The following is a 24070-nucleotide window of genomic DNA, read 5'->3' on the forward strand; positions in this document are numbered from 1 at the left end:
TCTGATTTTTCTAGCATTGTTCGCTTGCTTCAACATGCTATCATTTTATCTGTGGTGCTATTTTTGATATCATCAAAATTGATGTTAAATCTATGTCTTTAGCTATTTTAGCTAGAAGAGCTTTGTGGCTCAAATATTGGAATGCTGACATGGTATCTAAGTCTAGATTACTATCTCTTTCTTTCCAAGGTAACAATTTATTTGGTTCTCAGTTAGATTCCATTATTTCAACTGTCACTGGGGGGGGAGGGAGTTTTTTTACCTCAGGATAAAATATCTAAAGGTAAATCTAAAGCTTCTAATCGTTTTCGCTCCTTCGACAGAATAAGAAACAGAAACCAAATCCTTCCCCTAAGGAATCTGGTTCCAATTGGAAGCCTTTTTCATGTTGGAATAAAACCAAGCCTTTTAAGAAACCAAAGCCAACCCCCAAGTCTGCATGATGGTGCGGCCCTCATTCCAGTTCAGCTGATGGGGGGCAGATTAAAATTTTTCTAGAACATTTAGGCAGATTCTGTCCAAAATCATTGGATTCAGAGCATTGTCTCTCAAGGGTATCGAATAGGATTCAGAATGAGACCTCCTGTGAGAAGATTTTTTCTCTCACGCATTCCAGCAAATCCAGTGAAGGCTCAGGCTTTTCTGAAGTGTGTTTCAGATATAGAGCTTTCAGGGGTAATTATACCAGTTCCGTTTCAGGAACAGGGTCTGGGGATTTATTCAAATATATTCATTGTCCCAAAGAAAGAAAATCCATTCAGGCCAGTTCTGGATCTGAAAATTTTCAACCGTTTTATAAGAGTGCCAACTTTCGAAATGGTGACTATAAGGACTATTCTGCCTTTTGTTCAGCAAGGTCATTATATGTCCACGATAGACTTACAGGATGCATATCTTCACATTCCGATTTATCCAGATCACTATCGGTTTCTGAGATTCTCTTTTCTAGAGGAGCATTACAAATTTGTCGCTCTTCTATTTGGCCTAGCGACAGCTTCAAGAATTTTTTCAAAGGTTCTCGGTGCCCTACTCTGTAATCAGAGAACAGGGTATTGCGGTATTTCCTTATTTGGATGATATCTTGGTACTAGCTCAGTCTTTACATTCTGCAGAATCTCACACGAATCAATGAGTGTTGTTTCTTCAAAGACATGGTTGGAGGATCAATTTATAAAAAAAGTTCCTTGATTCCACAGACAAGGGTCACCTTTTTAGGTTTCCAGATAGATTCAGTGTCCATGACTCTGTCTCTAACAGACAAGAGACGAATAAAATTGGTTTCAGCTTGTCGGAACCTTCAGTCTCAGTCATTCCCTTCAGTGGCTTTGTGCATGGAAGTGTTAGGACTCATGACTGCAGCATCGGACGCAATCCCCTTTGCTCGTTTTCATATGAGACCTCTCCAGCTTTGTATGCTGAATCAATGATGCAGGGATTATACAAAGATATAACAATTAATATCCTTAAATCCCAATGTTCGACTCTCTCTGACCTGGTGTTTAGACCACCATCGTATAGTTCAAGGGACCTCCTTTGTTGGTCCAAACTGGACTGTAATCACAACATATGCAAGTCTTTCAGGTTGGGGAGCTGTCTGGGGATGTGACAGCACAAGGGGTTTGGAAATCTCAAGAGGCGAGGTTACCAATCAATATTTTACAACTCCGTGCTATTTTCAGGGCTCTTCAGGTTTGGTCTCTATTGAAGAGAGAACCATTCATTTGTTTTCAGACAAACAATGTCACAACTGTGACATATGTCAATCATCAGGGTGGGACTCGCAGTCCCCTAGCTATGAAAGAAGTATCTTAGATACTTGTTTGGGCGGAATCCAGCTCTTGTCTAATTTCTGCGGTACATATCCCAGGTGTAGACAATTGGGAAGCGGATTATCTCAGCCGTCAGACTTTACATCCGGGGAGTGGTCACTCCATCCAGATGTGTTCTTTCAGATTGTTCAGATGTGGGGTCTTTCATGATGGCTTCCCATCTGAACAACAAACTTCCCGGGTACCTGTCCAGGTCCAGGGATCCTCAGGCGGAGTTGGTGGATGCGTTAGCAGTTCCTTGGTTTTACCAACCTGCTTATATCTTCCCGCCTCTAGTTCTTCTTGTCAACCATGGCCACTTCCTTTAAGACCAGATCTTCTGTCTCAAGAGACATTTTTCCATCAGGATCTCAAATCATTAAATTTGAAGGTATGGAAATTGAATGCCTAGTGCTTAGTCATAAAGGTTTCTCTGACTCAGTGATTGATACTATGTTACAGGCTCGTAAATCTGTTTCTAGGTATATTTATTATCGAGTTTGGAAGACTTATATTTCATGGTGTTCTTTTCATAAATTCTCCTGGCATTCTTTTAGAATTTCTACAATTTTACAGTTTCTTCAGGATGGTTTGGATAAAGGTTTGTCTGCAAGTTCCTTGAAGGGACAAATCTCTGCTCTTTCTGTTTTATTTCACAGAAAGATTGCTAAGCTTCCTGATATTCACTGTTTTGTTCAGGCTTTGGTCCGTATCAAGCCTGTCATTAAATCAATTTCTCCTTCTTGAAGTCTTAATTTGGTCCTGAGAGCTTTACAGGCTTTTGAGCCTATACATTCTTTGGATATTAAACTACTTTCTTGGAAAGTGTTGTTCCTTTTTCTGCTCTTTCTTGTGAATCACCTTTTCTGATTTTTCATCAAGATAAGGCTGTTTTGCGGACTTCATTTAAATTTTTACCTAAAGTTGTGAATTCTAACAACATTAACATGTAAATTGTTGTCCCCTCTTTGTATCCTAATCCTAAGAATTCTTTGGAGAGATCCTTACATTCTCTGGATGTTGTAAGAGCTTTGGAATATTATGTTGAAGCTACTAAAGATTTCAGGAAGACTTCTAGTCTATTTGTTGTCTTTTCTGGTTCTAGGAAAGGTCAGAAAGCTTCTGCCATTTCCTTGGCATCTTGGTTAAAACTTTTGATTCATAAGGCTTATATGGAGTCGGGTCAGGCCCCGCCTCAGAGAATCACAGCTCATTCTACTAGATCAGTCTCCACTTTGTGGGCTTTTAAGAATGAAGCTTCAGTTGATCAGATTTGCAGCGACTTGGTCTTCTTTGCATACATTTACTAAATTCTACCGTTTTAATGTATTTGCCTCTTCGGAAGCAGTTTTTGGTAGAAAAGTTCTTCAAGCAGCTGTTTCAGTTTGATTCCTCTGCTTATGTTTTGTTTTTTTCTTTTCAATTATAAGAAAAACTTGGTTGTTGATTTAATTTTTCAGCGGTAAATGGCTGTTTTTATTTTATCCCTCCCTCTCTAGTGACTCTTCTGTGGAGTTCCACATCTTGGGTATTACTATCCCATACGTCACTAGCTCTTGGACTCTTGCCAATTACATGAAAGAAAACATAATTAAGTAAAAACTTACCTGATAAATTAATTTCTTTCATATTGACAAGAGTGCATGAGACCCACCCTTTTTATGGTGGTTATATTTTTTTGTATAAAGCACAATTATATTTCCAGTTCCTTTTTTGATGCTTTTTACTCTTTTTTACTCCTTTTTCTATCACCCCACTACTTGGCTATTCGTTAAACTGAATTGTGGGTGTGGTGAGGGGTGTAGTTATAGGCATTTTGAGGTTTGGGAAACTTTGTCCCTCCTGGTAGGATTGTATATCCTATAAGTCACTAGCTCATGGACTCTTGCCAATATGAAAGAAATTAATTTATCAGGTTTAAGTTCTTACATAAATTATGTTTCTATCTGAATCATTGGGGAAAAAATGGGTTTAATATCCCTTTGAAATGAGTGCTGTATCTTGCTTCTTATCATATTGATACAAAAGTGCATCAGATACGATTAATGAACCTAGAGATCAAGCTGCTTACAATCAGGACTCATTATTTTACAGCAATTAGATAAATCAAATAGTGTAAGAAGGTGAAAAGTAACATAGTGTGTTTGAACTAAAAAAAAAATTAAACAAATTCCCAAAATGTCCAAAAACAGGAAGCATAGAAATGATTTAAAGCCTTTTAATCATCACCTATACAAACACATTAATGGCAGCAATCCCAGAAGTCATTGCTGAATCATTTCCCTTCTAAAAGACATAACAAACAAATGTAATTTCATATAGGGCAGTGAGATCACATGATAAAACAATCTATCGCTCTGCACAGAGAATATACAATAGCAAAACTACCTTACCCTGGTGAAAAGAAAGGGGTATACAAGACAAAACACTTCATCCTGAGAATTAGGGTTGCACCGATACCGATACTAGTATCGGTATCGGTACCGATACCAAGTATTTGCATGAGTACTTGTACTAGTGCAAATGCACCGATACTTAAACCGATACCTCCACTTCCTACCCATATGCTATCTTGTGGCGTTTTTTCAAACTGCATGTTCCCATTTCATTTTAAACTGGAGTGGAGACTCAACTAAAAATTGTTTACTACTGTTCTGCCAATACAAATTGCTGTTATTTGTATTATTGTAAGAGAGATCACTGTACCTCGTTCAGACAAATCCCTGAAGTACTGGGCAGTTAATAAACAGATTCCAGCTCTGGCTAAAATGGCCCAAAAATATATTTCTGCCCCATGCAGTAGTGTGGAAAGTGAAAGTGTTCAAATTAGAGTTGAACCTCCATACAAATGTCAGATTGATGTTATATAACAGCCCTACAACACAATTGTATCACCCCTTTAAATGTTATATTTTATTGTAACATTTTATATTTATAAACATATTCAGTGAACTTTGTGACAAATAAAACTGTTTTATTATTTCATAATGTCTTTTGAATTACAGCCCTTTATAATTATATAGAAGGAATCTTAAATAATTAGCCTGTATTGTGCTTGGTAAACTGTCACATGATATTAAAAAAAAGTATCGGTAATTGGTATCTGCGAGTATTTGAAAACAAGTATCAGTACTTGTACTCGGTCATAAAAAAATGGTATCGGTGCAACCCTACTGAGAATGTTATAGTTTACAAACTTAACATCAACAGAATATACTGGTTCCAATGTACACATGGGTAATACTTAGGACAGGATTTAAAGAGACATACAAGTGCAAAAAAAATGCTTGAATGTGCTACAGCATTTGTTGTTTGCATATAACTGTGTTTAACCCCTGCAGAACAGTTAAACACATGGTTAAAGTCAGAGCAACTACGTTCTACTGGGAGTTAGCTGAACATATATGCATAAGCAGTAAATACATAGTTAAAGTCAGCACCACAGCAGAAATGCATTACTGGGAGCTAGCTGAATGTAGCCACCAATCACCAGCTAGCTACCAGTAATGCATTCCTGTACTTGAGTCTACCTGGGTAGCTTTTTAGCAAAGGATACCAAGAGAACAAAGTCATTTTGCTAATACAAGTAAACCTAAATGTTTCTTAAAATAGAATTCTTTGTCTCAACCATGAAAGTTTAATTCTGACTTTCATGTCCCTTTAAATCCTATGATGTAGGTGTAGGGTGGGCCTTGACAAAAAGCTTCAACTTAAGTATAAGCATTGGGGTGAAGTTCCAATTTCTGCTGAAAGCAATGGAATGAACTAAGATTTGAACCATTAAAACAGTCATTCTCAATCCCAGAATTTAAAGGGGCATGAAACCCACATTTGTATTTCATGATTCAGAGCATATGATCATAAACATGTTCCCAGTTTACTTCTATTATCAGATCTAGAGAATGGAAGGGAATTCTGTTAGAATCTGTATTCTGTTAACTAATTGTATAGTTACTGGATTAGATGTATAGATAATGATTAAGAGAATGAGAAGTGGGTAAGAGATAGATATATAGACAAGTAGCCATTCTCTCCTGTTACTGAAACATGTTCTTTTTCAGTGTGATATGAGATGCTGTCACTGTCTGCTTTCTGTCTAGCACACTAACCTCTCTCTTCCTTTTTCCTTCTTCCTAGTACACATGTAAATTACTGTCTTACAGAATTACTTCTGAGGTACATGTGCACTGCTTGCAATCTCTGGGCTGCAAGCATATTACCCAGTGCATGGAATTAATCTCAGGGCTGCATGCATATTATCCAGTGCATGGAATTAATCTCTGGGCTGCAAGCATATTATCCAGTTCATGGAATTATTCTCTGGTCTGCAAGCATATTATCCAGTGCATGGAATTATTCTCCGGGCTGCAAGCATATTATCCAGTGCATGCAATTACTGCCCTCATGTCTGTGCTTGTGTTGTGTAATGCTGGATTTAAACACACTGAGATGATGTATCAGGAAAAAAACCTCTGTGGTATTATCTCCTGGATTCTTCCAGACTTATTAAATTAAAATGTACTTCTCTCGTACACGCAATGCAAGTTCTTTCAGCTATGCCTATATTCTGTTAATATCCAATAATATTAATAACGATATAACCATTAAATAGCTAAATATAAACATTACTTATTAAACAACCAGATAGCTTGTTATGCTGAGACTTGCAAGCAGATGTCTGACATTGGCTTTTTGCTTTGATACATCTCCTCTGCTGTGTCACTTACCCTTTTTCTCAATTCACTATAAGAATTAATAAAAAATATATACAAGATTAAAGCAGTACTCTCCATTTATTATTTTGAGACATATTTCTATTTATTGAGTTGATATTAAAGGGACATGAAACCACATTTTTTTATTTAGGATTCAGACAAAGCACATGGTTTTAATCAACTTTCAAATTTACTTCTATTATCAAATTTGTTTTATTATCTCTGTACTCTTTGTTGAAAAGGATACCTAGGTAGGCTCAGGATCTGCTGAATGGTGGCTGCACATATATGCCTCATGTTATTGGCTCTTCTAATGCGTTCAGCTAGCTCCCAATAGTGCATTGCCGCTTCTTGAACAAAGGATACCAAGAGAACGAAGTACATTTGATAATAGAAGTAAATTGGAATGTTGTTTAAAACTGTATGTTCTATCCGAATCATGAAAAAAACATGAGGTTTCATGTCCCTTTAAATACAGTTGCCAAGCATAAGTAGAGCTTTCACTTTAGTGTGCCACATTCAATTTAGTGAATACAAAAATGAAATTGATAATTACATGATTAGTTTACTTTATATATCTATTTAGATTTATCACTGGGAGAACAATATATATGTATATTGCCACCCGGGTGGCATTATAAAGTAGCCGGGTGGGGTCAGTGTGATACTTTTTATATTAAAATATAAAATTTTCATCTATCCAATGCACAAATTAATTGCATAATTTAACATAAATGTTTTTAATGATAATTTGTGCAATTAAAAATAAATATTTTTGATACTAGCTAATTTTAGCTTAATATTGGCTAAAATTTTAGCCGGGTGGTCAGTAAAATCAGTCAGTGGTTCACCCGCTAAAAGAGAACACTGCATATATATTTATGTGTTTATATGTGTGTGTATATATGTATGAATATACATATATACACTTATAAATACATATGTATAGATTCATATACATATATATTTAGAGATTTCTATGCTAATAAATGTGTCATATAGGATCCTTATGTAAAAGCACTTTTTAGCTAAATGCCCGTTTAAAGTGTCAAATGCAAATAGCTAAACCTTTGGTTTATTGTCCTTGTCTTTGAGAAAGAATATACAAAATAGTCAATTACAGGATCGAACAAACACACTTTAGAATATTAAACAAAACGTAAACTGCATTAGATTCGCAAATAAGTTCCTTGTGTCATTTCTGATAATATAGTAGATTCTTGAGACAGCTCAATCAGTCTCATCTCCTGGGCATGACAAAATGGATTTGCAAATTATGGCCCCGATCCGATATGCAGCGTCGCCCGCAAAAGCCGGTGACGCCAAATTTTGCGCTGGCTTGGTATCACATATACGGCGTAACATAGATGTTACGCTCGTATATTTCTGCCTTCGGCCGTAGTTTTTTGGCACATAGACAGGTATACCAAACCAGCGCAGTTTGGTATCCAATATACAGCGTAAGGACTTACGTGGCGAATATGGAGAAATCTTACTCCATTTTCACCTTGCCACAAATTGCAGGCGTAGTAAGCCTTGCGCTGTGTATTGGAACCCCGTAACTCCCTAACGCATGCGCAATGTCTATCTACCTGTCAACCGCGATCCCCTGCCACCATCCCTAATAAAGTGTTTAACTCCTAAACCGCCGCTCCCCGCCGCCACCTACATTAAATGTCTAACCCCCTAATGTAATCCCCCCTACACCGCCGCCATCTATATTAAAATTATTACCCCCTAATGTGAGCCCCCTACACCGCCGCCACCTATATTAAAATTATTAACCCCTAATCTAATCCCCCTATACCGCCGCCACCTATATTAAATTAACCCCTAATCTAATCCCCCTATACCGCCGCCACCTATATTAAAATAATTAACCCCTAAAATACTAAAAAAATTCCCTACCACTAAACCTAAGTCTAACCCTACAAATAGCCCTGAAAAGGGCTTTTTGCGTGGCATTGCCCCAAAGTAACACCGGCTCTTTTACCAGCCCTTAAAAGGGCTTTTTGCGTGGCATTGCCCCAAAGTAATCGGCTCTTTTACCAGCCCTTAAAAGGGCTTTTTTGAGGGGCATTGTCACAAAGTAATCAGCTCTTTTGCCTGTAATCTAATCCCCCTACACCGCCGCCACCTATATTAAATATATTAACCCCTAATCTAATCCCCCTATACCGCCGCCACCTATATTAAATATATTAACCCCTAATCTAATCCCCCTATACCGCCGCCACCTATATTAAATATATTAACCCCTAATCTAATCCCCCTACACCGCCGCCACCACCTATATTAAATATATTAACCCTTAATCTAATCCCCCTACACCGCCGCCACCTATATTAAATATATTAACCCCAATCTGACCCCCCTACACCGCCGCCACCTATATTAACTATATTAACCCTAATTATATTAGGGTTAATATATTTATTATATTATATATATTAACTATATTAACCCTATCTAACTCTAACACCCCTAACTTAATTATTATTAAAATAAATCTAAATAATATTAATAATATTAACTAAATTATTCCTATTTAAAACTAAATACCTATAAAATAAACCCTAAGATAGCTACAATATAATTAATAATTACATTGTAGCTATTTTAGGGTTTATATTTATTTTACAGGTAACTTGGTATTTATTTTAACTAGGTACAATAGCTATTAAATAGTTAATAACTATTTAATAGCTACCTAGTTAAAATAATTACCAATTTACCTGTAAAATAAATCCTAACCTAAGTTACAAATATACCTACACTATCAATAAATTAAACTACAAATATCTAAACTAAAATACAATTAAATACACTAAACTAAATTACAAAAAAAAAAACCCACTAAATTACAAAAAATAAAAAAGATTACAAGATTTTTAAGCTAATTACACCTATTCTAAGCCCCCTAATAAAATAACAAAGCCCCCCAAAATAAAAAAAATTCCCTACCCTAATCTAAATTACAAAAGTAAACAGCTCTATTACCAGCCCTTAAAAGGGCCTTTTGTGGGGCATTGCCCCAAAGTAATCAGCTCTTTTGCCTGTAAAAACAACAACAACCCCCCCCCACTACAACCCACCACCCACATACCCCTACTGTAACCCACCCAATCCCCCCTTAAAAAACCTAAGTCTAACCTTCCAAGTGCTCCTTACCTGTCCTGAAGACCGGCGGAGAAGGTCCTGTTCCAGGCGGAGAACGAGTGATTTTATAACTTAGTCAGGTTTTTTATGCGGCGGCAGTTTCTAAAGTGCCGTAAGTCACTGGCGACTCCAGAAATTTGTACTTACGCAGATTTCTGGACATCGCTGGTTTGTCAGACTTACGCACTTTAGCATCTGACGGCGCCGTATATGAGATAGCTCGAGTTGCGAGCTGAAACTACGGGTGGTACAGGTTTCTACAAATCTGTAGAAAAACAAAGCGCAAACAGACTCAAGTGTGGATTGGTAAGACAAAAAACACCACGCTATTAGATTGCACTTACAGTGTTGAATATTTAATCAGGCGTTTGTTTAAAACATCAGGATTCCGGATGAATCATGCATAGACAGTAAAATCAATATCAGTCCGTAAAACAAACTATGCAAGTCCCTCAGGATAGTCTTCACAGAACTGAAAAGTTCAAACCCTTGCTGACTTCCGTAGTTGCGGCTCTGGTTGCAATAGCCGTGTTAGAGTTCCAGATACCAATGACTTCTCCACAGAGCGCTACGGGTCCTCGGGTAGTCCAAACTGAGCATCAACGCGTTTCAACCGCCAGCGTGCGGTCTTTATCAAGAGGTAAGCTTCACCTTACCTCTTGATAAAGACCGCACGCTGGCGGTTGAAACGCGTTGAGGCTCAGTGTAACAGTTAACCAGAGATCTAAAGTTGCTGCTATCCTGATGCGTGTTAAATTCAATTGCACTCATGCGAATGCGTTTACTTTCAATCGGTAATTTGCACGCCACATACGACGCATGCAAAGAGCAGTGATAAACCCATTATCTTTTGCCCACAACTGTTAGTGCCCTACTCATAATCTAGCCCTATATTGGTAGAAGGCAATATGAATGGTAAAGTATTTGTAATATGAAAAAAAATTCTAAGCAAGTACATATGTTTAAAATAACTAAGCACTTTAACTCTTTAATGATCAGTTACAGTGTATGTGTATCTAAGTAACCGGCATTATCTTTATGATGCATGCCAACCAACTAGTATTTGTTATTCTAGTTTATTAATACATTGTATATAAGTGCCAGGGAATTTCCCAACTGGCATTATCTTTCTGATGCACACCAACCAACTAGTATTTGTTATTCTAGCTCATTTCTACATTGTATATAAGTGCCAGGGAATTTCCCACTGGTTCACCTTTTATACCTTTAATGCCAATAACCTGTAATGCAAAGATAAGTTCCAAGGCATTTCATACTATGAGCTCATCTGTGAAAAGCATAGCGTTCGGTTACACCTCTGTGCTTATTTATTTTTCCCATTAAAATTAAATCTTGTGCTTTTAAACTATTTTACTAGATCTAAAATTTGCAACACAAAATGGGTAAAAATGACAGTTTTTAATCACAGGAGTAACTAAAAACATTCATGTAAGCAATTTTATTATGAGGGGCTAAACTATTTTTCTTTATTGTATTTTTCAAATCATGGTCAAAACACCATTTGAATTTTATTATTTTAGTGAGCCCTGCATTTTACAAAGTCTTGGCACCTTTGCATGTGATGGGATGGATTCAAGTAGATGTTGTTGATAAAATGAAAATGTTTCCTTAAATAAAAATATGCTATAAATATATTACCCAGAGTTCTCTGGTGCATTGGTAACAATGGATAGAGAGTACTTCTGGGAAATGGCAAGCTGGGATACTTGCCTAGATTTGCTATTTTTCTATGCAATAATTCTTTTATATATTAGGTCACAGTGTTAAATCAAAGTAAACCTATAAAGAAAGAGATTGTGTTAAAAAAAAAGTCAACTTATTTTCTCCAACATTGGTGTGTCCGGTCCACGGCGTCATCCATAACTTGTGGGAATATCTCTTCCCCAACAGGAAATGGCAAAGAGTACAGCAAAAGCTGTCCATATAGTCCCTCCTAGGCTCCGCCCACCCCAGTCATTCTCTTTGCCGTTGCACAGGCAACATCTCCACGGAGATGGTGAAAAGTATGTGGTGTTTAGTTGTAGTTTTTTATTCTACTATCAAGAGTTTGTTATTTTAAAATAGTGCTGGTATGTACTATTTACTCTGAAACAGAAAAAGATGAAGAGTTCTGTTTGTGAGAGGAATATGATTTTAGCAGCAGTAACTAAAATAGTTTGCTGTTTCCACATAGGACTGTTGAGATGAAATAACTTCAGTTGGGGGAAACAGTTAGCAGACTTTTCTTCTTAAGGTATGACTAGCCATTTTTCTAACAAGACTGTGTAATGCTGGAAGGCTGTTATTTCCCCTGATGGGGACCGGTAAGCCATTTTCTTAGTCTCAAACAGAATAAAGGGCTTAATATGGGCTATAAAACTGGTAGACACTTTTATGGGCAAGATCGATTGCTTTATTTGGGCATTTTATAAAGCTTGATGTTGATATTCACACTTATAAACTTTGGGGAACGTTTTTTTTTAACGTCAGGCACTGGTTTAGACACCTTTTCAGTCAGGCAGGGCCTTCCCTGTAGTAGGCTGAGCCTCATTTTTGCGCCATTACTGCGCAGTTACTTTTGAGAGCAGGACATGCAGCTGCATGTGTGTGGGTCTGAAAGTTGTTGAAAAGGTTCCTAGAAGGCTTCATTTGGTATCGTATACCCCCTGGGTTTGGTAAAGTCGCAGCAAAGGCTGTAGCTGGGACTGTAGAGGGGTTAAAACTGTAACCGGCTCCGGTTTCTTCATACACCCAGTTCCAACCGTGGAACAAGGAATGGGGTTTTACTCAAATCTGTTTGTGGTTCCCAAAAAAGAGGGAACCTTCAGACCAATTCTGGATTTAAAGATCCTAAACAAATTTCTCAGAGTGCCATAGTTCAAAATGGAAACCATTCGAACGATTTTACCTACAATCCAGGAGGGTCAATTTATGACTACCGTGGATCTAAAGGATGCGTATCTACATATTCCTATCCACAAAGATCATCATCAGTTCCTAAGGTTCGCCTTTCTGGACAAACATTATCAGTTTGTGGCTCTCCCATTCGGGCTAGCCACTGCTCCAAGGATTTTCACAAAGGTACTCGGGTCCCTTCTAGCGGTTCTAAGACCAAGGGGCATTGCAGTGGCACCTTACTTGGACGACATTCTGATACAAGCGTTGTCTCTTTCAAAGGCAAAGGCTCACACAGACATCGTTCTGGCCTTTCTCAGATCTCACGGATGGAAAGTGAACATAGAAAAAAGTTCCCTGTCTCCGTCGACAAGAGTTCCTTTCTTGGGGACAATAATAGATTCTTTAGAAATGAAGATTTTCCTGACAGATGTCAGAAAGTCAAAACTTCTAAGCGCTTGTCAAGTTCTTCATTCTGTTCCACGTCCTTCCATAGCTCAGTCCATGGAAGTAGTAGGGTTGATGGTTGCAGCAATGGACATAGTTCCTTTTGCGCGAATTTATCTAAGACCATTACAACTGTGCATGCTGAAACAGTGGAATGGGGACTATACAGACTTGTCTCCAGTTGGTGGCTAACCCAGGACCACCTGTCCCAGGGAATGAGTTTCCGCAGACCAGAGTGGGTCATCGTCACGACCGACGCCATTCTAGTGGGCTGGGGCGCGGTCTGGAACTCCCTGAAAGCTCAGGGGCTATGGTCTCGGGAAGAGTCTCTTCTCCTGATAAACATTCTGGAACTGAGAGCGATATTCAATGCTCTCAAGGCTTGGCCTCAACTAGCAAAGGCCAGATTCATAAGAATCCAATCAGACAACATGACGACTGTTGCTTACATCAATCATCAGGGGGGAACAAGGAGTTCCCTGGCGATGAGAGAAGTGACCAAAATCATAAAATGGGCGGAGGATCACTCCTGCCACCTATCTGCGATCCACATCCCAGGAGTGGAAAACTGGGAGGCAGATTATCTGAGTCGTCAGACATTCCATCCGGGGGAGTGGGAACTCCACCCGGAGATCTTTGCCCAGTTGACTCAATTATGGGGCATTCCAGACATGGATCTAATGGCGTCTCGTCAGAACTTCAAGGTTCCTTGCTACGGGTCCAGATCCAGGGATCCCAAGGCGACTCTAGTGGATGCATTAGTAGAGCCTTGCACCTTCAACCTAGCTTATGTGTTTCCACCGTTTCCTCTCATTCCCAGGCTGGTAGCCAGGATCAAGCAGGAGAGGGCCTCGGTGATCTTGATAGCTCCTGCGTGGCCACGCAGGACTTGGTATGCAGACCTGGTGAATATGTCATCGGCTCCACCATGGAAGCTACCTTTGAGACAGGATCTTCTAGTACAAGGTCCATTCGAACATCCAAATCTAGTTTCCCTTCAGCTAACGGCTTGGAAATTGAACGCTTGATTTTATCTAAGCGTGGGTTTTCGGATTCTGTAGTAGATACTCTGATACAAGCCAGAAAACCTGTAACTAGGAAGATTTACCATAAAATATGGAAAAGATATATCTGTTGGTGTGAATCCAAGGGATTCTCATGGAGTAAGATCAAAATTCCTAGGATCCTTTCTTTTCTCCAAGAAGGTTTGGATAAGGGATTATCAGCAAGTTCTCTAAAGGGACAAATTTCTGCTTTATCTGTCTTATTACACAAACGACTGGCAGCTGTGCCTGATGTTCAAGCTTTTGTTCAGGCTTTGGTCAGGATCAAGCCTGTTTACAGACCTTTGACTCCTCCCTGGAGTCTGAATTTAGTTCTTTCAGTTCTTCAAGGGGTTCCGTTTGAACCTCTACATTCCATAGATATCAAGATGTTATCTTGGAAAGTTCTGTTTTTGGTTGCTATTTCTTCTGCTAGAAGAGTTTCTGAGTTATCTGCTCTGCAGTGTAATCCGCCCTATCTGGTGTTCCATTCAGATAAGGTTGTTTTGCGTACTAAACCTGGTTTCCTTCCAAAGGTTGTTTCCAACAAGAATATTAACCAGGAAATAGTTGTGCCTTCTTTGTGTCCGAATCCAGTTTCAACGAAGGAACGTTTGTTACACAATCTAGATGTAGTTCGTGCTTTAAAGTTCTATTTAGAAGCAACAAAGGATTTCAGACAAACGTCTTCTCTGTTTGTCGTTTATTCTGACAAGAGGAGAGGTCAAAAAGCTACTGCTACCTCTCTTTCCTTTTGGCTGAAAAGCATCATCCGATTGGCATACGAGACTGCCGGACGGCAGCCTCCTGAACGCATCACAGCTCACTCTACTAGGGCTGTGGCTTCCACATGGGCCTTCAAGAACGAGGCTTCTGTTGATCAGATATGTAAGGCAGCGACTTGGTCTTCCCTGCACACTTTTGCCAAATTCTACAAATTTGATACTTTTGCTTCTTCGGAGGCTATTTTTGGGAGAAAGGTTTTGCAAGCCGTGGTGCCTTCCGTTTAGGTAACCTGATTGGCTCCCTCCCTTCATCTGTGTGCTAAAGCTTTGGTATTGGTTCCCACAAGTTATGGATGACGCCGTGGACCGGACACACCAATGTTGGAGAAAACAGAATTTATGCTTACCTGATAAATTACTTTCTCCAACGGTGTGTCCGGTCCACGGCCCGCCCTGGTTTTTTAATCAGGTTTGATGAATTTATTTCTTTAACTACAGTCACCACGGCACCCTATAGTTTCTCCTGTTTTTCTCCTGTCCGTCGGTCGAATGACTGGGGTGGGCGTAGCCTAGGAGGGACTATATGGACAGCTTTTGCTGTACTCTTTGCCATTTCCTGTTGGGGAAGAGATATTCCCACAAGTTATGGATGACGCCGTGGACCGGACACACCGTTGGAGAAAGTAATTTATCAGGTAAGCATAAATTCTGTTTTCTTGTAAAATTAGCATTTAGAAATTCTCAGTGTAGCCCCTACCTACAGCTTAAAAAAGGAGCATGGACAGAACCTGACTTCTTGTCTCTCTAGTAAACCAGCTTATGTTACTCTAAAAGATTTATGACATTGAGCTAGTTTAAACTGCCTGTAAGGACCCCAGGCCCCTCTAGGGCTGTGACAGAAAGTGGGGGACACTTCACAAATGAAGTAAAAAAAAAGATCATACATTTAGCTGCCTATCATTAAAAAAAGACAACAAAAAAATACTCCCCCTCCGTATCTGCTTTTCCTATATATTCACAATTTGATTGTAATGTATCAACTTTCTTTGATTCAGTTATTTATTTGAAAAGCTTCCTTCCCTTGAGATGGAAGGACTATACACAGAATTACGGTTCTTTATAATGACTAATCTTGGACCTGTCCATATACTTTTGATTTGTGTCTACTAGAACAGGGGTCCTGTGCATCCCCAATTATCATTATAATTCATCCAGCGATGTGTGTGAATTTATTTGATCTTTGAATCTTAAAAAAACCCTTAAGGACCAGCGACGTACCCTGTATGTCACTGGCCTTTTTTTGGGACTTGATTGTTTTAAAGCACGGTCTTGCCACCAGCGTTGAGACTGCTCTATTCCACAAAGCCTGCTGGAGGGAGGGCATTAATAGTGTGTTCTTGCTAGACTTGTGCTATTATGGCCTGAAAAAACCCTTAATGACCAGTGAGATACAGGGTACATTGTGGTCATTAAGGGGTTAATAAAATCTTATAAAAATAAAAAAATAAAAGACAAAAAGCGCTTATTTAGACACATTGGCTATAACCGTGCCTCAGGACCCAGGTGCATGGTTGACACAATTTAAGGTTAATTTTTTTCTGCAAGATTGCCTGACCTCTGGATCCCTCTTCCTGCCTCTTTGCTCTCTTATCACTTACAGCTAGTTGCCTCTAGACACACTGTATGAAAAGAGGGACTAATCCTTCCAGTATTAAAGTCCTGGCATGGCAAATTAGTCTCTATTAATTGTGACTTACAGTACCTGAATATGAGTTCCTCTTTTCATTAAAGGGTCATTTAACTCTATTTTTTTATAAATGTGTAGAGCATATATTCAAATAAGTAGCACAACACACATCAGTGCAAAAGATCTGCTTACATTACACATTGTTTTTTTTCTTAGCTCAATTTGCAAGGTTTTGCAAATTATGAGTAATTCAGGAATACACCTCTTGAAAAGCCACAGAATGTTACAGGTACAGAGGACATTTCACCATACTTAAAGGGACAGTATACTTGATTTTTTTTTAAATTGTTTTAAAAAGATAGATAATGCCTTTACTAACCATTCCTCAGCTTTGCATAACCAACATTTTTATATTAAAATACTTTATAACCTATTACACAACAGCCAGACTTTGCTAGTTCATGAAACATTGTGCTCACTCCCATGGAGAATGATAATGGTTATACAATACTAGACTTCAGAACACTTATCTTGTTGCGTGAACTATAAAGCAATCAAAGTCCCTTTAACTTTCTACCCCCCCCCCCCTTTTATACAGATGATAGCTGTTGTTAGATGTATGTTGTGTTTAGTCGTGATCAGCCGCTTTGTGATGTACTGTTAGTTTACTTTAAAAAAATAAAAAAAACATGTTATCTTACTATGGATTAAGATTAAGCGACTGTTCCTCTGTTTCAGGTCCTTGAAGCAGTACGAGTGAACCGCAGGAAAAGTGCTCTTGCTTTGCGCTGGGAAGCAGGAATATACGCCAATCGAGAAGAAGATGAATAAAGACTTTTCAAATTCAATATCCAAAAAAAAACATAAAAAGGAATCATTTAATCCCATATTTATTGAACATTCAGCAGCCTCTGCAATTCATATAGAGATAATGCAGGCCGTATTTGTAAGACAGTGAATAACGCAAAACGACCACAGCCCAAGACCAGAAAAGCTTTGGACTCTCAGGAAATGAAAATGTTGTCTTTGGCATTGACAGATGATGTGGGCCCTAAACCCTGGGGCTATGCTTGACGATCCCCCAAAGCCAAACACTCAAAGTGCAAGTGCTTCCTGCTCCAGTACACAGCTTGTCCTGCTCTATAGAAACATTTTGCCTCTAACATGGATGTTATATCTGAAGTAGGAGCCTTCAAACAGATCTTGTGCACAGGTCTGCAGCTTTGTCTTCCTGTACAGCACAATATAAAATTAGCCTAGTCCTTCATTTAGATAGCCATACTATAATATTTTGGGTTTGCTGATGAGGGCTGTGATTTTTTTTGGTAAATAAGAACCATATATATTTACATACAATCTTTTAACCCTTTGAGTGCCAGTGAGAATTGCACTGGTAACTGAGAGGTTAAACTGTTAATGCTTAGATATATGGATATTTGATACTACAAATTCTGGAACGATGCCTAGTCAATATGGCCGTCTCCAGAATGGGGTGGCATCTAACAGTTAACTGTACAGCCATATGCGACTGCAATCCTGTAACTTTAACTATTTAAAGCACAATTACATAAATATATAGATAGATATATATACCATTTGTGGCTCTCAGGGAGGAAAGGATAACGATGGTATTGCTTTTCCATTTTTAATTCAATCTATTCTTATCATAAAGCACATGGTGTTTCCCTGCAAATGGTTGCATATATAGGTTGTCTGTAAAAAGAAATATACAGTGAGGAAGGCAGTCAATATTTAGGGAACAGAACTGACTTTTTAAAGACACCGAACAATTGGTAGAAAACTGTTTAAATATGGACGTGATATTCCCAATTTATTCCTTAAATGTTTGGGAAAATATATTTTTTGAGGGAATCACCCTTTTTCTCTTATGTTATCCGAAATATTGTTAAATAGATTTTATCATTTTGTAATAGCAATACAAATGTTTAAATGGCAATAAAGTTGCAAGTGATTCATATGTTGAAGATGTACCTCAGCTTGGCATCTCTCAAATTTATAATTTTTACATTGGCCAAACTCTAGAAAATGTTAAAAAATGGCTAAAAGAAATATCTTATATTTTGGAATTGCATTTTATTGTTACAATTGAAGTAAAACATTATCGGTATTGTCACTTTTATGCCCTTTTTAGCTTACAGCAAATGAATGATTTACATACTAACTTTAATGATAAATTTGTGACAAAGAATCACATTTCTATGGTGGATAGTTTAGCTCACACCTATTTATTTTCCCATGCATTACATGTATTAAGACATAGTTTATTGTAAGCTGTGTATTTTGTGTTACTGAGGGCAATGCATTAAATTTCCTGTTATGTTTAAAAGGGAATTCCCATCCCAGTCACACTGTTGTGACTAGTTCATTACTTAGCAGAAAAGAATGAGTAGCCAAACGGTATTGCCAAGCTGATTTGGTCATCGAATGTTTCTAAACTGTGCGTGTTGTGAAACGGTTTTTAGACTGAAGTGAAGAAGGAACTGCATAGTGTAGATATACAAGGATTTTCCAACCACTTGCATATCTTACAGTTGAAAGAGAAAGTGCCACTTTTTTTTATGAAAAGAGATATTAAAGGTATTGATTTATTACAGTATTTCTAAGGACTGATCCCACAAAGTATTTTTATGAGCCACAAATGGAAAGGTGGGGAACAATTTTAGAAAATATTCTTGATTATTTATTCTTTTGCTTTTTATCACATGAATATGTAGTGTAGAGGTTGTTTTCATGCTTGTCACTTAAAGAAATAGATAACTATTTAGTAATGACAGTTTCTGGAGTAGAAAATGGCTGCTACTATAGCCCCTTTTTTTCTTTTAAGACTTCAAATTCTAAATGTTGTTCTCCATAAAATGATTAATTGCGAGTAATTAAATCATTTTGTGACCTGCTTCATTTTTTATTTTGCCTGCTTTTTCTGTAATAACTCCCGAAAATTGCAGTGTTTCCACTCCCCCTACAAAGGTTGGAATGCATTCTCATTTGCATATGTCCCTAATTGGCTACAGCAAGGGAAGGAAGATAAACAGCATTCAAAAGACTTTTCTAGGGGTGTGCCCAAGTCCAGAAAAACAGAGATAGATATAGCAACTGTAGATAGGTGTTTATTTCCCAGCCCTGTTAATGATTATAGTGAGTGGATACGTGCTTCCTTAAAGGGATATGAAACCCAAAAACTTTATTTTGTGATTCAGACACAGCATAACATTTTTAAAAAAAATCCACTTTAATTCTATTATCAAATTTGCTGCATTTCCATGATATTCAGTGTTGAAGAGATACCTAGCTAGACATCTGAAGCACTACATGTCAGGAAATAGTGTTTCCATCTAATGCTCTTGCAAAACTGCTGCCAGAAATGGGCAGACTCCTAAGCATACGTCCCAGCTTTTTAAAAAAAAGATACCAAGAAAAACCAGAAGAAAACTTAATAATAGTACATTAGAAAGTTGCTTAAAATTGCACGCTCTATTTGAATCAGGATAGAAAAAATGTGGGTTTCATATCCCTTTAATATAAGCCACATAATATCACGCTATTTTGCTAACATACAACCTGAAACTGTTAACCTAAACCAGAAACCCTACTCTGAAGCAGCAGTTACTGTATTTTGGCCTTTGTGTCTGGGGCTCGTGGCTTAAAAAGACATAAATATTGTGTGCAACTGGTACAAAACATGCAAGACTTGTGTATCACAGCACAAGTAATAAAGTGCTGCTGCTTAACACACTTGTATTTTAGTTACTTGCTATCACTCACTGAATGCACATGAAGTCATCATAATAATAGAACTTCTATTGGAAAGATTTGCATTGTGTTTAATATCTTTTTTTAATGAGATTGTCCCCTAGTGGCCAGAATTGAGTTGTGCTGCATTCATTGGATATATATGTACCCTGACAACATTAGGCAAAAATAAAGGCCAACGGTGACTAACAAGTTAGAGAGCCAATTGTCTAAAGGTCTCTGGTGAGATTATGTAACAAGTCTTATCAGTACTGTGAGGTCCTCACACAATTTTAGGAAGGCACATTTTTAACTTGAGAGCTGTTTATCTCACTGTGGGCCTGACCACCAGTAGGGAGAGAAAATACACAAAATCTGGTGGTTTTATGAGCATTGTATTGTAATATGTGCATCACTTCTTCACATCCAAATCTCTACATAGCAAGTTAAGCAGCTCTTGATTTAAAATTCAGAACATACATTTCAAAATAATGCTGAGAAAACAGCAATGATTTTTCATGATTTCTCTCCATGCCAGTGAGTTTATACAAATAACCAATTTACTTTTGTTGGCAAATTTGCTTCATTCTGTTGGTATCCTTTGTTGAAGGAGTAGAAGTGCACTAATTTGAGCTAACTGAACACATCAGGTGATCCAACGTCAAGAGGCATATTTGTGCAGCCACCAATCAGCAGCTAGCTTCCAGTATTTTATTGCTGATCCATAGCCTACCTAGATATGCTTTTTTCAACAATGGATAGCAAGATAACTAAGCAAAATAGATAAGTAAGTTAGAAAGTTATTTAAAATTGTATGCTGTATCTGAATTGAAATACAAATGCATTTTGGGTTTTATGTCTTCTTAATGTTTTCTCTAAGGTGCCTTTGTGAGAACAGAACACCAACAGCATTTCCCAGATTTGACATCTATCCCACCTGCTTACAACTGTTTTTTATTTTATTAATAAATATATATATATATATATATATATACACAAACATTTATTACATAATAAATAATTTACAGGCATCTTACATATCATGGGAGAGGGATCTGGATTTATTTTGAGAGCCACATGCACAATTTTTAAAGTGCAATATATAAAAGCTGTAGTTATACAGTACCAATTTCTACTCCAGAAATCATATACAACAATTTGATAAATAAAAAAAAGTGCAAATGTTGGATCAGTTTTTACACCAAATGTGTATATATAGAACAACAAAAAGAAACACTACTGCAAATAAATGCTTGTTTTTGTGACTATTTTGTGTAACTTTACTTGCAGGAAGACTGGCTTTAAGCAGTGTGTGTGATACCAAAAATAGACCCTTTTAATTTGTGAACTTTTTACTTTTTTTTGCAAAGGAGAATTATTCTGAAATAGTTTTGCAGCAAGCTGCCAATTCACCCCTTACCTATTTTCTCAGTGCAAAGAAAGTAATTTAATAGCTTATTACAAAAATAAAATGGTGGCTGTGTTTTAATGGCATATGAACCAATTATATTGTACTTGGCTTTATGTATATGTTAACCACTTATATGTTGTTCTGGCTTTTGTTTTATAGTGATTGTGAGGCATACAATGCAAGTTTATAATTATTTTCTCATTAAAACACAAACCAAAGTTGTATTGTTTTCATTGACTTGTGTGTGATTTTATTACCTAACTCCAAATGTTTCAAAAAGATGAATAGACTTTTATTACCTAACTCCAAATGTTTCAAAAAGATGAATAGACTTTTATTACCTAACTCCAAATGTTTCAAAAAGATGAATAACGTTTGTACTCTTAAAGGGACATTAGTCACCTAGTTTTGTGTAAAAGTTGTGCTTTTCCCAACACATCCTTGAAAAGCTATAAAACAATTTTCAGAATATATACAGAGAGAGGTGATCAAACGGGAACGAACAATGGCTCAGTAGCTTGTTCTTTGGTGGGTTTTTTATTTTACCCCAAGTTTGCCTTTCACATACGAGAGCTTTCTTGAAGTATATCAGTCTGATCCTGCACACTACATGCCTATAACACTTTTGCAAAAAGAATAATGTTTGATCTGGTATTATTAGTGGATGGTTTAATATTTTAACCGAAGTATAATAAAATGGCCAATTATATTTTTAGCACACTCTGTACTTTTAATGGATAGTACAAGGGGAAACATGCTCATTTTGCTTGTATTACAAGCGGCGAGTTAAGTGTTGCACAATCCAAAATATTGTTGCAAGTTTAACGCTTTTTATGACCTGAAGTAAACCATTAGTAGTAAAGCACAGAACTCCATGAAGAATTCCACTACTTGTGCACCCTCGGTTTTGCTCTTAAGCAATATTCAATATGAATTTTACTGTTCTACCCTATAGAAGTTTATTTCTTTTTCAAGACACAATGAGTTAAATAAGAAGAGAAACAAGATATCAGCGCTACTTAGATTATGAATAAATAATTAAAAGCAATATACTGAGGCTAGTAAACAATAAATATAAATATAAACTGAAAATATAAACTGCCTGAGAAATGAAATACACTGAGCTCCTAAATAAATTAATTAAATTAAAGAAGCACAAATAATCAACTGTAAAATTAATAAAACATGCCAATACACAGCTGAAAAAAAATGATGAAATGTACAATTAGTCCGAATAAAAAGTCTCAAAAGTGATATGCCTTACAGATTGAGGCTGTAGTGATGTTATGGGTCCTCACCATACAGACAGGTGTGTGCTGCTCTTCAAAAAGGGATGTATCATACGTGAATCCCTTGGGACAAGGCAAAACTGAAAAACAAAAACAGAAGAGCGCAGCCGGACTCAAGTGAAGAAAGTTTTATTAAAGCACACAATATAAAAGCACTGAAGGTATTCTGCGTACCAAATAAAAGTTGAATAAAAGCATTAAACCATAAGCTCTTGGTAAATCCAATTACCACTCCACAAAGGAGCAGATTTCAGAGCATAAATGGGGAACAGGAAAAACAAAGAAACCCAAAAAGACGCTTAGAATCAAACGAGGGGTCAGGGGAGGAAAGAGAATCAGAAGACAGGAACAGAAAAAGAGGGAGATAGAGAATTGTAAAAATGAAATTTTTAATTTGTCTAGTAAGACCTTTACTGAAAATGAATATAAACTTTTGAGTAAAGGTCTCAATTTTGCTCCAAAAACTTTTGCTAACAAGTTTGAAACATATATGGATGTGCAAAAACTTATTAGAAAATTAACTTTACAAAGATATTTCCTCATTAAAAATAATAATGAAAAAACTATTAATGATAATATCCAGGACACTAATATGGACAGTAAAATGGACCATAATGATATAGCTCTATTCCTCACATTGAGAGAATTAAATAATGAAAATCCAGATAATACACAGATAACTACTCAAGATATGGTGACTGAGGAAATATTGGAATTCAGTATACATGCAGAAAATGAAACAATTATACATAGTGGTTTAAAAAAACAGTCCACATTTTACCCTGTATACAACCAGGGTGAATATGTATCTTTGTTCAACAAGTTAGTTTGTGATGATTTGTCTAAAGTGTTAGATAAGAATAATAAGATGCATCCAAAACAAAACAATTTAACTATACAGGGAAAAAATATCCCTTAAAAAATTAACTGAGGACACCAGTCTAATTTTTAGGGCTGCGGACAAGGGAGGCGGTATAGTTGTGCAGGATCGTGAGGATTACTTGAAAGAAGCTTATAATCTATTGGGAGATACGAAAATTTATAAAAAAAAATAACTTTTGACCCCACTGTAAAATATAACAAACAATTAATAGAGATCCTCACTAAAGCTAGAGAATCAAGTATTATAAATAATGAAGAA

At 37.1% G+C, this 24070-nt stretch overlaps 1 long non-coding RNA gene across 1 annotated transcript in view; it reads left to right on the forward strand.

Annotated features, from left to right (window-relative positions):
• LOC128643941 (uncharacterized) overlaps nt 1-21869 on the forward strand; it is a 37975-nt gene extending 16106 nt beyond the window's left edge. Inside the window, exon 2 of the long non-coding RNA XR_008399894.1 lies at nt 17218-21869. This is a non-coding gene — a long non-coding RNA (uncharacterized LOC128643941). The remainder of the gene's footprint in view (nt 1-17217) is intronic.
• The last annotated feature ends 2201 nt before the right edge of the window (nt 21870-24070 follow it).

The sequence above is a fragment of the Bombina bombina genome, unplaced genomic scaffold (assembly GCF_027579735.1).
Source record: "Bombina bombina isolate aBomBom1 unplaced genomic scaffold, aBomBom1.pri scaffold_953, whole genome shotgun sequence".
In the NCBI taxonomy this organism is placed as follows: Eukaryota; Metazoa; Chordata; class Amphibia; order Anura; family Bombinatoridae; genus Bombina; species Bombina bombina.